Here is a 10,992-nt window from a genome sequence, read left to right as displayed (position 1 = left end):
GACTGATTATTTATAAAGAATATATAGTCAGATTAAATGCAGATTTTTAGCTGATATGGCAAAAAGGAGACCCTGGCATGATATACGACAAACATTAAATGTAAATAATTACCAATCATTAATACGGTCCCAAGCCAAACTCCTTAACATTTGAAAGAAATATAAAAATATTTCATTACAAAGCAACTTAAAACAATGTATCTCCACCAAATCAGCAGGATAGAAGTTAATCAAATATATCCTACATAGAGAAGATCAAGAAGAACAGGAACTGATTATGTAAAATGCTCCTTATCAAAGAACAAAGTAAATATATTAAAAGTAGATGAGGCACAGCTCCTAACAGCAGATGTATAACATAGCGGGACTATCAGGAAATTCTCAGTCTTAACTCTGTACATCAATGGACTTAAATTTCCAAATAGAAGACATAGATTAAATAGTAGTATCAAAAAACAAGTCACATCCATCTAGCATCTACAAGAGACATATTTTATTGACAAAAACAAACACATACTCAAACTGAAAGGCTGGAAGATATATTTTCAAGCAAATGGACACCATAAACAGGCTGCAGTAGAATTACTAACATAAGATAAAATAGAATTAAATTAAAATTAGTACAAAGAGACATTACATATTGATAAAGACAACGCTCAATTAGGAGGATATAACAAGTCTAAATATCAATGCCCTGAATCCTGGAGCATTCCACATCATCAACCAAATACTACTTAACCTGAAAACACATCTCAACACATCATTGTCATCCATGAATGACCTGTCCAGGAGAAACTCAACCAAGAAACTTCAGACCTAAATAACTACATTGACCACCTAGCCCAAACAGACATCTACAGAATATACATTCATCGTCAGAATATACATTCTGCACAGCAGCTCATGGAAGATTCTCCAAAATAGAACATGTCCTATGTCACTCAGAATTCTGTCCAAATTGAAAGAAAAATTAATTGAATTCCCATATCTTGTCAGAATGTAACACAATAAACTTAGAATTAAACAGCTAAAGCAAAAAAAAAAAAAAAACATTTTCAAACCCATGAAGATTGAATAACACGTTGCTGAATGACCAGTGGGACACTGAAGGGATTAGAAAACAACTGAAAGTTTCTGGAATTTAACAAAAATGAACACACAAAATACTAGCTTCTCTGGGACACGGGAAATGCAGTACTTAGAGGAAAATTTATAGCTCTGAGTGCCTACATCAAGCAATTGGGGAAATCTCAAACAAATATTTTAATTATGTACCTCAAACTCCTTGAAAACAGGAGCAAGCCCTAACCCAAAGCAGTAGACAGAAACAAGTTTTAAAAAATCAGAAATAAATAAATAAAGACAAAATAAAACATAGAAAGAATTTTAAAAAAGAGTTGGTTTTTTAAATAAATTAACAGACTTGACACAACCATGCCAAATCTGACTAAGAAGAGAACTTATATAGATAAGTAAATAAAAAATCCAGCAGATTGGGAGATCTTTACTTGCTCTGCAACACACTATGGCCTCATATCTCAAATATATTTAGAGCCCCAAAAGTTAACTCCCCCCCAAATAAAAACAAATCCTCAAAGAAATAACAACTCTCTTAATAAGTGGGCTAAAGATGTAAAGAGAGACTTCTCTGAAGAAGAAATATGCATGGCCAATAGAAGCATGAAGAAATATGCAACATTTCTGGCCATAAAAGAAGTGCGAATCAAAGCAACATTGGGCTTCCACCTCACCCCAGTTAGAGTTACCATTATGAAGAGAACTAAAAATAACAGATGCTGGGCTGGTGGGGATGTGGCCAAAAAGGAACATTACTACAGTATTGGTGGAAATGTAAACTTGTTCAAATACTCTGTAAAGATGTATGGAAGTTCCTCAATTGAGCTCCCCTATGAGCCAGCAATGAGGGATCAAGAAAATGTCATATACGTTCACAACAAAACTCTATGCTTCCATCAGAATGAATGGCATTGCCCCATTTGTAAGGAAATGGAATCACTTCGAAAATATAATAAGTCAAACAAGCAAGACCCAAAGAATCATAGGCCACCGATTTCAATCCTTTGGAAACACTAGAATATGTCTACAATAGTCACAATAGCTCAAAAGCAATATGCATATTACCATATAAAATGATGCTTATCGAAATGAGCTTCAAGAAATGGATACAAGATGATTGTATAGTGAGCTGTTTTTGGTTATTTCTATTTAGTTTTTACCTTTTGGGTAATTCCTTGTACTCACTGTTTTTTATTTCTGTACCCTTTGTCTTATACATGTTAACCTGATTCTAACACTATGTTAGACATGAACTTTACAACTTTGGGGGAGTGGGATGTCAGGGTTGGGGGAAGCAGGAAAAAATGGGGAAGGGTTAACACTTAAAAAAATGTACTCATTACTTATGTAACTGTAACGACCCCTCTGTATATGACTTTCATAATAAAAAAATAAGAGGACTAACTCAAATAGAGAAAATTAGAGACAAAAATGAGACAACACAACAGATATAAGCAAAATTGAGAATGTTATAAGAGAGTACTTTGAAAACCTTATGCCAATAATCTGGAGAATCCTGAAGAAATTGATGCTTTCCTATACTGAATCTGAAGCAAGAAGTAAAACCTAAGAATTAATGAAAATTAAATGTCAATAAACCACTTCCCATTCCAGAAAAGGCTAGGACTCAATGAATTTACCATGAAATTAAGGCCTGCAAAGAACTTACAATACGCAGTTCTAACTCTTCAATAGAATGGAAAGGGAAATGGAATTATCAAACACATTCTATGAAGATAGAATTAGACACTTCCCTAAATCACATAGGGACTCACCAAAGAAAGAGAACTCTTTGATAAGCATTACTACAGAACTTCTTAATAAAATTCTCACCAGCCAATTTCAGTAACTAACAAAAAAGCCATATGGTAAGATCAAATAGGATTCATCCTAGGATACAATTTGATTCAATATTCTTGTCAATAACCATAGCACAAACCGTCAGCAGAAGCAGGGGTGAGAAACACATGATCACCTATATGGATATAGAAATAGCTTTTAAAAACCTCCAATACCCTTCTATGATTAAAAAAGTCTGAGAAGCTAGGAATGCATGGAACACTCCTCAATCTAATACAGAGTATGGTTATGATAGAGATAATTAGCATTTACCTAACGGTGGAAGCATTAAGACATTAAAATCATGAATGAGACAAGGATGTCCACTCTCTACTACTCTTCAAAATGGTAGCGGACTTTCTAGCAAGAACAATTGGAAAGAGAAAAAAAAAGGGGGATACAAATAGGGAAGAAGTAAAACTATCCCTTTTTACAGATGAAATGATCCTGTATTAAAAGTCCTTATAGCTTCCTCCCTGAAGTTAGGAAAGATTATGCTAACCTTCAGCTATGTAGCACGGTATAAAACCCACCAAGAATCGGTAGTTTTTCTGTTTTACCAACAATGGGAAGAACCAACCTGAAATCCAAAATACAACCTCATATGTATTACTCTCAAAATCTAATCTAATCTAAACAAAAAAATAACAACAGCAAAACTAGGAGTTAATTAATTTAACTAAAAATGTGAAGGAACTCTACTGTGAAAACATTAAAATCTAAAAAGGGAAATTGAAGGAGATTCAAGGATATGGAAAATCTTTCAATGTTCTTGGGTGGAAGAATTAAAGTGTCAAAAACTGCAATATTGCCCCAAACAATTGACCATGCGATACTCATCAAAATCCTAAAAATATTCTTCAATGCAGTAAAGAAAGCAATCCAAATTTAATATGGAATTACAAAAGTACACATGAAACATAGCACATAGAAATGAACTCATGGGCCTATAATCATCTTACAAACACACACACACACACACACACTGGAATTCTATTCACCCATCAGAAAGGATGACTTTTCACCAATATTAAGGAAAATGAAAGGCTTGGGAAAATTTACTAAGAGAAAAGAGAAAGGAATGCAGACTCCGAGCAATACAGATTTCATGGATTCATTCATGGTATCTAGAAGGTGCCCACAAATCTACAAGCAAACAAGACAGAGTCTACCTCATCCCAATTAGAATGCCCATTATCAAGAAAACTAGCAATAGAAAATGCTGGCATGGATGTAACCAATTGGGAACTCTATTACACTGTTGTTGGGAAACTAAACTTGTTCAACCACTGTGGAATGCAGTACGGAGTCTCCTGAAAAGACTAAACATATATCTTCCTTTACACCCAGTAATTACCCTCATTGGCAGTAATCCAATAAATAACAAACAAGCTCAAATGAAAGCTGCCAGTATAACCATGTTCAGGGCCCAGGCCCAGAGTTCAAGGACTGGAAAAAAAAGTTACAACTGCTGGTAATTGTTTCCACAAATATGAACCATTTGTCATAGGATACCAAATCATTCTATTTGCAGTAGCTAGAATAGGACTTAAATGTAGTGCTTGATAAAATGGCTTCTTTGTTGAATGTTAGGAAAAGATCCAAGAAAAGGGAGATTTTTGTTGTTGGTTGAGGGGCTTGAAGTATGTGCTTGGACACTGTCCCTAAGCTCTTCAAGTCAAGGTGAGTGCTCCACCTCTTGAGCCACAGTGCCACTTCTGGTTTTCTGGTGATTAAATAGAGATAAGAGTCTCAGGAAGTTTCCTGCCCAGGTTGGCTTTGAACAGCCGTCCTCAGACCTTAGCTTCCTGAGTAGGTAGGATTACAGCTGTGAGCCACTGGCACCAGGCTAAAAATGAGGGATTTTTAGAAAAGAAAATCCACCTCATCACCTGTTTCTAAATCTCAGATATAATTATTAGAACATTTCACTCTCTACTCATTTCATCAGACATTTGTAAATTTTCTCTGTTCCTTCATGTGGGAATAATGCGGTCAGTATTAACTCAGCTGTGGGACTGGATCAATTGTATGGTAATTGCTAGCACCTAAATCAAGAACTGTTAGATCAAAACAAATGAAGCCCTCATTTGGAATAATTATTTACTCTTTTTATTACAAATCTGTGCTTGATTATTTCCTAATGTGATGTTGGACCTCCTAACAGAATGATGGCATTTTCTTTCTCTTCAGCCTTCTTCCACATGTGTTCAAATATTTAAGATTTCAAATATTTCCATTGCTAATTCATTAAGCTGACCTCTAAGAAAATGTGCATTTCTGGAATTTGGTCTGCTGTCTTGTTCTTATATGCGCAGGCTTACTATGATTTATTTGTTCTGCAAAGAATTTTATTTTCCAACATTTGTGTGGCCAATTTTAGTCTCTCTGATCATTGTTGCAATGGGTCCACCTGTTTCCCTATTTAAACGATTTGTTTTTCCCCTTCTCCTCCACAAATTATACCGACATCAAATACAGTGAAAGCAGGGGTTATACTGTGGGGGAGGGACATACAAAGCAACAAATAACTAGTCTTATAAATGTGTTAGAAACAATCGCATGAAAGAAAAAAAATTGAATACATATCGTAGGGTTCATTTCCCTAACATCACCTTATCTGACTTTTCCTGCTTGACTCAGACATATACTAGATATTGCAAATAAGGGAAACCATGTAAGGCCAGTGTTGTCCCCTGTATCCTCATGTTGTACATTACAACTCTATACCGGTTCATCCTGTATATCTACTATCTTCTACATTGTGACCTAAATGCCCCAGCAATTCCACGTTGCTTTACTTTTTAAAAATTTCTCTCTTAATGTTTGATGTTGGTTTGTGTGTGTGTGTGTGTGTGTGTGTGTGTGTGTGTGTGTGTGTGTGTTTCTGTGTGTGTGTGTGTGTGTGTTTACAAAGATCAGAAGACAATATTTTTCTTCATTTAGAATACATCTTTCAGGTCATTGTAAGTTGTGGCTAATGGGAGAAGTCTCTTGCTATTTTAAGGATGAAACAGAAAAAGATATTTGTGCATGTACCACAGTTGCTTTATTAGTCTGTAGTTGAACACTGAACTTCGATTTATATCTTGGCTGTTGCTGTGAATGATGAGTACAATGAACTGCAGATATATTTGAGTTACTCATAGAGAAATAATCGCATGATTGGTGGGGCAGATGATATTTCAACTTTGAAGTTTTTAGAAAGCTGCATATTACTTTCTACAAGGAGAATACTAACCTGCATTTTGTTGAAATGTGTAGAAAATTTCCTTTTCTCCACACTCTCAGCATTATTACCTTTATTATAAGGTAATAAAGGGCAGGTTTTTATTATCTTCAGTACTCCAGACTGGCCTTAGACTTAAATCCAACCTCCTATATGCTTGGGATTAAAAGCCTTTACCACCACACCCAATTCCTTTGATTTTTTGATAAAAGTTACAATAATTATGAAGTAGTATCATAGTAATTTTGAATTACATTTCTCTAATGACTTCTGCTGAAAAAGAATTAAACCAGCATAGAAGTGGTATTAAAGAACTTTGTAAACCCACTGGAAATTTTCAGGGCTTTAAGGAGAGCATGTCTATTCAGAACTTTTGTCCACTTTTAATCAAGTTTCTTTTTAATCTCATCTTTAATCTTTCTATACAAAATCAATAATTAATTCAAGGTATTAGAAAGCAGCAATATTAAGCAACTCCTAACATTTTCCATTTTAAATAACATGATATTGCTTAATCATTTTCTGTTTATGCTTGAGACTATATAACTCACTTTAGTCAGACCTCTTACAAGGTTGTATGCATTTTATTTATTTCACATTGATTGTTCTTTCCAAAGACTGCGGGTCTAATTTCCTTATTTTCTTTCAGTCTCAAGTAGTTCAGATTTCAAATGAAGAGTAAATGTACGGAAGCAAACAAAAAATAATATAGTTCCTCTCATCTGATGATGTCTTTACAAGAATGAGGAAAGAGTTCATCCAAGGACCTATGATAGGACATCAAAAAGAGAATCCATTCTTCTAGGTCTTACTTAACTTTGCAATGTAACTTAAATGATGTAAAACACAATATAATGCTCAGATACTTTTATGTTTTATCAGTTTTGCACATTTTCATATGGACTTCACCTCAGTCTACAACATTCCTTCATTATTTTGTCCTGATATTTTTACACTATCAAGACATAAGATAACAAGTTTGATTTACAGCATGAGAAATAATCCACCTGGCTTCCTTGGAAGAAGAGCATAGTCAATAGATAACATTACTTCTGTTTGCTCACTATATGCAATGATTTCTGTAATACTTATCGCATTCTTTTTAGTATTTTTAAAAAAACTGCTGGCTAAACTTAAAACTCATTCATGGAAATTTATGTTAAGTATTTCACAAGTTTTAATTTCCTTAATTCTTAAGATAACATTTTCTATAATGCTAATGTTATTGCCATTTTAGTGTTGGGAAAATTGTAATTAAAGGCAATAAGTGCATGGCCCAAGCACACACTGTGAGGAAGGAAATGAGTCAAAGTTTCCAAAAGTCTTTCAGCAATACACAAAAGGTAGGTAAAATCTCTCCATTCTCTTACACTCTCTATTCAATGTTCATATTGTCCAAGAAATAATACCATAGCAATTATTGGGCATGGTGATTGTTTTCTGTTACATTTTGTCTTCAACACAGACTGTGTTGGTGACATTGGGTTATCATGCACAGAGCTGAGCTTATAAGAGAGACAAATATATTCTGTCCCATTTTTCCAGGTTCCATTTTAAAAAGTACTAAATTTTTAAATATCATCACTTTCTTAAGAATCCAAAAAACGAAAAAAAAAATCACAAATAATCACTCCAAAATGCTTTATAAGTAGGAGATGATAAAACAAGCCCCCGTGAAGTAAACTTTCTTCCACTTTTAAAATTATTCTGAAAGCCTTGTGCTGGTTGGTCACACCTGTAATCCTAACTACTTGGCATATTTACTCAGGATCCAGAGATCTGTGGATAACAGTGGAAGCCAATCAGGACAAAATAAATTCATGAGATTATTTTTCAAAAATTTTAATGTTAGCAAAGGGCCAGGAATGGAGATGTAGCTCATATAGTAGCTCACCAATCTAGAGAGCAGGCCTAGCAAGACTTTGACGCCCTTTCTTCAAACTGTGAGCACACCAATATACATGCAAGTGCATGAGAACACGTGCACGTGCACACATACACATTCATTCAAAATACCTTCATATCAGTGTTTTGCATTAATTTCTTTGTTAGCCATATTATATGAGTAAAATAAAGGAAATAAACTCTTTCATCTCAGAACATTTTCATATGTTTTTTATTTTAAAAATACTGTACAGAGAGGTCACATTTACATGAGCAAGTAATGAGTACATTTCCTAACAAGCTTCGTTACCTCCTCCTTTATTTTCCCTCTACCGTCCTTTCCCGCCCACCTCTACAAGTACACTCCCCTCCCCACTTCCCCTGCCTAAATTGTAAAGTTCAGTTTTCAACATAGTGTCTTGTGCATTTCATTGTTACAATGGGTCAACCTGAATCCCTATTTCAGCATTTTGTTTTTTCCTTCCCCTCCCCAAATTACAGGAGCGTATGTACAAGAGGTGGGCACACCAAATTCAAACACAGTGAAAACAGGGGTTATAGCATGGGGGAGAAACATATAAAGAAACAAAAAAACATCACATAGCCTGTTATAAGTACGTTAGAACAATAGCAAGCAAGAAAGAAAAAACAGTTGTGTTCCTATTGGGGGGTTCATTTCCCTTAACAACATCTTATCTGGTCATATGTGCATAGATTTTGACCGTTTCTGCTTATCCCAGATATATTAGTTATTAAAAATTAGGGAAACCCTGTGACCTATGTTTCTTTGGACTTGGCTTACATCACTTAATAATTTTTTTCAAAGTATTTCCATTTTCTAACAAATTGGGTGATGTCATACTTTCTCATGAAGGCATGGAATTTCATTGGTATAAATAGCACATTTTCTTGATCTATTTATCTGATGAGGGGCATCGGGGTTGGTTCTATATCTTAGCTATCTTAAACAATGCTGCAATAAATATAATTGTGATAGTAGTTTTAGTACCGTCTTGTTTGTGATCTTTTGGGTAAATGCCCAAAAGTGGGATTGCTGTGTCTTAGGGGAGTTCTATGTGAAGTCTTTTGAGGAACCTCCATACTATTTTCCAAAGTGGTTGAACAAGTTGACACTCCCACCAAGAATGTAGTACAGTTAACTTGTGGCCACATCCCCTCCAGCATCTGTTGTTGTAAAAGTATGGAATGGTACAGGAATTTGCCTGCCATCCTTGCACAGGGTCCATTCAAATCTTCTCTGTATCGTTCCAATGTTAGAGTAGGTGATGCTGAATAGAACATAGAACATGTTTTATAAATAAAGTGTAATTGATATTCTTAAACTAGACAATTCAACAAAAAGTAAGTTTAAAGAATTTTCATGAAATTTTAGAGCCATATACTTCTTACATAAGCACACATTTAAGAATAAAATCAAGATGGACAGGTCAAAAACAAAATAATTCCAGATATTTGTTGTTCAAGAGATGTGTAGGAGGAGGAATTCAATTATTCTATACAAGGCACCTGTCATAATGAACACTGCAGCAAGTGTTAAGTTTAGTTAAAAGTTTTAATGGTTTAAATATATTTTGGGAATTTGCTTATATATGCTAAAACAAGGACTGTTTGGCAGGTAATAAAACTTTTCGTTAAAGTATTTAAGATTTGTGGTAACAGACATATGCTACTATGTATGTATATTTCAGAGTTTATATGAACATTACTAATGAGAAGTTGCCAAGTCTTTGTGTAAAGAAGCAGAATATAAAGAGTTAAGACTTTATTAACTACAAAGTTTCTGTTAAAACTATAGGGCTTCCTTATTTTATTTTATGTTTTAAAATTTTTTTGGGGTCCGGTCAGGGGCCTGAACTATGGGCCCGGGCGCTCTCCCTCAGCTCTTCAGCTCAAGGCTAACACTCTACCACTTGAGCCACAGCGCCACTTCTGGCTTATTTTTTTGCTTATGTGGTGCTGAGGAATCGAACCCAGGGTCTCAAGCATGCAAGGCAAGCTCTCTACCACTGAGCTACCTTCCTAGGCTCTGGCTTCCTTATTTTATATGTTAGCGAGGAACAAATAATGATATAAGACATATACAAATGATTAGATGAGACTTAAATAGTAATCTTAGTGGGTAACTTTAAAGATTACTCATAACCTAAAAACCTCTTGTTGAATATCATAACCATAACCTGTTTTAAATGTACAGGGATATGAGAAAATAGTAAAATTTAATAGGTAATACCCTTCAAATACTGAAAACACTGATAATTATTTTAGTTTTTATTTTAATCATTAATATTTTGTTATTGGTTTTCTTTATTTATAGCATTGTTTTCCTTGTAGTATAATACAACTTTTTGAAAGTCGTCATTAGGAGGTACATTGAGAAGGTTACTGGGATGGCAAAACCATTTTTTATAGAGGATGTGAATTTACAAAGAGGAAAATTAAGAACAAAATATTTATTTAAAAAATGATTAAGTAGAGTCTGAATCAGGAGTGTTGATAAATATCCACACCTAAAACCTTAGCCCTAGGCTGAAGCAGTGGTATTACAGAGTTGAGGCCACAAAAGTGAGAGACTGTGTTTTGTTTTATATTTTGATTTTTCTGGTCATGGGGCTTGAACTCTGGGTCCTAGGTGCTCTCCCTCAGCTCCAAGCTAGCGCTACCACTTGAGCCACAACACACTTCCATCTTTTTCTGCTTATGTCATGCTGAGGAATCAAACCCAGTGCACGCTAGGCAGGCACTCTACCACTGAGCCACCTTCCCAACACCTGAGAGACTGTGTTTTAAAAAATCATCTAAACAATAATTGCTTTCTTCTTTGGGATATATAATGAAATATATTAATATCTTTTTATGTCTTTGTGAATTGTCATACTACTAACTTCAGCCACTTTATCCTTTTCAAAGTGATGAAATATTTCTGAGAATTTGCTTCTGTGAAG

General features: G+C 34.7%; 1 non-coding gene across 1 annotated transcript; it reads right to left on the bottom strand.

Annotated features, from left to right (window-relative positions):
* Positions 1-9,224: 9,224 nt before the first annotated feature.
* On the bottom strand, positions 9,225-9,329 carry LOC122109890. Its single transcript, XR_006147767.1, has one exon. It is a non-coding gene; the product is annotated as a U6 spliceosomal RNA (small nuclear RNA).
* Between the last annotated feature and the right edge of the window lie 1,663 nt (positions 9,330-10,992).

Source organism: Dipodomys spectabilis, unplaced genomic scaffold (genome assembly GCF_019054845.1).
Source record: "Dipodomys spectabilis isolate Male_0828 unplaced genomic scaffold, ASM1905484v1 ptg000070l, whole genome shotgun sequence".
Lineage (NCBI taxonomy): Eukaryota > Metazoa > Chordata > Mammalia > Rodentia > Heteromyidae > Dipodomys > Dipodomys spectabilis.
The sequence above is the reverse complement of the archived record's forward strand: the minus strand, read 5'-3'. Positions and strand labels throughout refer to the sequence as shown.